Source organism: Prosopis cineraria, unplaced genomic scaffold (assembly GCF_029017545.1).
Source record: "Prosopis cineraria cultivar Desert tree isolate PC_DT_omini unplaced genomic scaffold, ASM2901754v1 PC11, whole genome shotgun sequence".
Lineage (NCBI taxonomy): Eukaryota > Viridiplantae > Streptophyta > Magnoliopsida > Fabales > Fabaceae > Prosopis > Prosopis cineraria.
In genome coordinates, this window is record NW_026555342.1 from 21,763,054 (window position 1) to 21,767,811 (window position 4,758).

Sequence of the window (4,758 nt, forward strand, 5' to 3'; positions counted from 1 at the left end):
AACTATGAGAAGATGGTAGAAAGCCGGACATGTATGATGAAAGCTGATAGAGACGCTAAAAAGTTTATCATGACTTGTAATTGAGCGTTGAATGAGCAATGAGGTCACTCACCTAATACAAATCCGCATTCCACCATTTCCTGCCACACACGCTCTTCCCACGTTCTTTCATTAAATGACATAAAATTAAAGCCTTCTAGAACCAACACAAGAAATATCTACTTCCTCCGGTCTCATTATAAGTCTCATTTTAGAAGATTATTTGATTTTTATTTATAAGTCATGGTGCGTCTTTTTAGGTAATATTGATAGTATTTTCAAAATTACCCTTCATGAAAGAGAAAAATAACAGGACTTACTTTTTAGATTTGTTATATAGGGACATGATTGAAATTTTACTTACTTTTATTCCTTATACTTTTATTGTATTGATATTGATGAGGTTGTTAGAAATGACTTATAAATAGAACCGGAGGGAGTATTGCAGTAGTATGAATACTGTGCATGTATGTATGTAGTTAGGTTTTTGAGTGCATATATTCGTTTCTTCTGGCCTTCCAAATCGAACCAGATCTCGACATGGCGACTGTATTATCTGATGATGGCAAACACGCTGTAGTGATTACCTTCCCCTTTGGGAGCCACCCTTTAGCTCTTCTAAACCAGGCCATCAGACTTGCTCGTGCTGCTCCAAACATCGCTTTCTCGTTCATCAACACTGAAAAATCAAATCAGTCCCTCTTCTCCAAGCAACCAAACATACCACACAACATCAAACCCTACACAGTTTCTGACGGAGTACCAGATCAGGATCACGTGCCAGGCACGCTCCCCCTCCCGTTCCAGTACTAGTAGACTTGTTTCTTCAGGCTAGTCTTGAGAACCTTGAACAGGCCATAGATTTGGCAGTGAAGAGCACAAACCAGAGAGTCGCTTGCATTCTTTCAGACACTTTCGTAAGTTCTCCTTCTCTCTCTCTGTCCCACAAACTCAATGTCCCTTACATTGCAGCTTGGCCTTCGCTTTCGATCTCAGTCTCTCCTCATTTCTACACCAACTTAATACGCCAAAAGATCACTAATTCTCATGAACCAAACACAAACACATACCTTGATTTCCTTCCTGGTTTGTCCCACTTGCGTGTTGAGGACTTGCCACCTGATGTCTTGCTCAAAACTGGCGAAGAACATAAAGAGACTGTGTTCAGTAAAATACTAGCTTCTTCGGGACAAGTTCTTCCTCAAGCAAGAGCACTAGTTCTGTGTGCCTACGAGGAATTAGATCCTCCTCTCTTTGTTCAGGACCTTAAGTCCAAGTTAAAGTCACTGCTATACATTGGTCCTCCATTGTCACGACCTGACAGTGCCGACCCCAACGGGTGCTTGCCATGGTTGGACAAACAAGGTTCTAGATCAGTGGTTTATATCAGCTTTGGAACTGTGGTGGCCCCACCCCAACAAGAGCTTGTAGAAGTTTCAGAAGCACTTGAAGCTAGTGGGTTTCCATTTCTGTGGTCTCTAAAGGATGATCAAAAGAGGCTTTTGCCAAATGGGTTTGTTGAGGGGACAAGCATGATAGGGAAGATAGTGCCTTGGGCTCCTCAAACACAGGTTTTTAGCACATGGATCTGTGGGAGTGTTTGTGACTCACTGTGGGAGTAACTCAGTGATGGAGGGTTTGGCCAATGGAGTGCCTATGATTTGCAGGCCTTTCTTTGGAGATCATGGGATGGCTGCAAGAACGGTGGTGGATCTGTGGAGGATTGGAGTCAAAACACAAGGTGGGGTTTTCACCAAAAGTGGATTGCTTCAAAGCTTGAATCTGATTTTGGTGGAGGAACAAGGTAAGGAGATCAGAGAAAATGCCTTGAAGATGAAAAAGACTATGCAAATTGCTGGCGGGGCAGACGGGAAAGCTGCTCAAGATTTCAAGACTTTGGTAGAAATAATTACCAGTTCTTAAACCATCCGCAAGTCTCTTATAATTACTAGTTAATGATGTGTAGTGTATTCAGTATTTACTTCCTCATGGTTTCGTTCCATTATCTTATCTTTTCAACAAGTTTCTGTCACTAAAACATATTTGTCCCCACAACATTTGAAAACTATACTGCGAGTTTGTATTAGCCAAATAATCAATTTTTTGATTTAAAAAATCTTTTTACGAGAAAAATTACCCAAATAGCCAAATTTGCTCATAATCAATTTTTTGACCCAAAATCAATTTTTGGCTTAAGTTGAGGGGAGCAGCTTTTGACTTTCAATTTTATTGTTGTGTGTATTTATTATATGTCAGAAATACTCACCTACGACATATACCCTTGAGCATTATTATTATTCAGTAATGCCACGCTCTTTGGTTTTCTTTTCGGTGTGAAAATAAAATTTTTCTTTCCGTCAAATATATGCTCTCATGTCTTATATAAACATGCCAAAATTGCCAGATTTTATTTATTTATTTAGTGCTAGGTGTTGCTTGATTAAGGTTTTTTTTATACAACTGTGATCATTAACTATAGTAGAAAACATAGATGCATTATCAGATATCAATATATATATATTATCATCTTCATTAATTATTGTATAATTGATATTTAGTATTTAAGAACTAAATATTTATCTTTTATTAAATTTATTTGAACTAATATATATTGGGTTATTTATTTACGTAAATTAAAATATTAATATTAATATAATTTAAATTTTTATAATTAATTAAATATATAATTTAAATAATATATTTTACTTCTTAAATAAAACTTAACAAATTTAATAATATTAGATAAAAAAATTATTAATAATTTAATTTTAAAAAGCAATATTTTTTATAGTAATTTGCATAGTTAAAATTGATTCTGATTAAAATATATTTAATTTTATTAAAATTAATTTTAGAAAGATAGTATTCAAACAGTTACGTTATAATATAATTAATTATAATTAAAATCTACCATATTGATCAATTATTTTTATAATTAATTATACTTAACTAAAATTTAAACAGGCTCATAATTAAATGATATGAAAACTGTTGTCAAAAACTATAAATGCAGCATTTTAGAACTTGTATGTTGTATCGATTCAGTGTTCTTGTTATAGAAGGCAAGAATTTTCACGCTATATAACCACACATCTCAAAAATTGATAAGGAAAACCAACGAAAAAACCAGAAAAGAGATGAAGAAAAGGAGAACAGCAAATCACTGCCTTAATGCACTTTTTATCTTAACAAAACTACTAGATACACCCTAAAGGTTAAAGCTTTTAGATGGATTGATCGCAGATCTGTGGCATTCCAAATAGTTTAACGGCGGCAACGCAAACAAAGAGGAGGAAAGAAGAAGACAACGAGACGAGGGTTTTTCATTTACGAATGGACATTTAAGTCGTTTCTCTCTCCACGTGAATGTATCATTCAACATTGATTTTATTATTATATTATTATTATTTATATTAATTTATACTAATATCATTAAAGAAGAAGTAGTAGGCAGGAAGACGAAGCAGGAGGGTGTTTTGTTTTTTAGCCAAATTATTTCTTGGCCATTGTAAAAGTTTGAATGAAAAATCTACATTAATTAATATTATTAAATGTTATGTTGTTAACAAACGCACTTTTGTTAATTATACTATTTATGCTTATAAAAAGTTGGAGGGAATGAAATAAATCTAGTAAATTATTACTCTTATATGTATAATAATAAAATTAAAAGAAAAATTAATAAATAATAAGAAAAAACTATATACTTAAATTATTAGCTTTTAATTAAATCAAGACGTAAAAATATTTTAAAAATTATTTATTTTATAATAACCTATTTTTATTAATATTATTAATAATTAAAATTTACTTGTCTTAATTTTATTGGATAAAAGTATATTAAATAATAGGTTTAAGTATTTAAGTTGTGCCTTTTGTAAATTTTCTTTATCTTTTGACAACTTTTTATTAAATATTACTTTTTACTATTATAAATGAATTTTTATGGTTATATATATATATATATGTAATTTAAAAATATTAAATAAATCCTAACCGGTTCAACCACAGTCAGATCATTAATCCTTAAATCAGTATCTCATCCTATTTAATGACCGGTTCAATTTTAAAACCTTAATTTTTATGTATAAAAACACAATATACAATGGTTATTAGATGTTGCAAAAAAAAAAAGTTTAAAAACAACATTTATGTGTTTGTTGGCTAGTAAAAGGGAATAGTATTTAAATTTGTGAAAAAAGTCATCTTATAAGTAACAGTTCTAATATTGTTTATTTAAAAAATGCAATTCAATAATTTAATATAGTTGCCTATTTGATATTAGGCAACTCTTTTTAAGTGTTATCAATTATATGTTGCTTAACATAATAATCAGTTGCAATGCTTAAAAAATATTGTTTATTTATATATTAGATAACACTTTTAAAACTATTGCAAAGCAAAATATTGCTAGAAGTAAAAAATATTGTAATGTGCTTTTTTTCCCCTGTGGGATTGAGTCTAAGTCGTGAGTTTTTGTTGCTCTCTAAGTTTAAGTGAAGAATCAATATCGCATGTGAGGTTCTTTGTTGAGAAAATGACATTAAAACCAACTAGAAATATGCAAATAATAATGAGATTTATTAGAAGATAAAAAAAAGTCTCACATTTAAAAGTTAGAAGATAAATTATGAATATATAAGTTTAAAAAATATCTAATCAAATGGCTTAAGTTATGTTAGTGAAATATACTATCCTTAAACTTATATATTTATGATT

The 4,758-nt window shown here is 31.1% G+C and overlaps 1 pseudogene; it reads left to right on the forward strand.

The window, feature by feature from the left end:
- Window positions 1–492: 492 nt before the first annotated feature.
- Window positions 493–2,079, forward strand: LOC129286574 (anthocyanidin 3-O-glucosyltransferase 7-like; annotated as a pseudogene).
- Window positions 2,080–4,758: the final 2,679 nt, after the last annotated feature.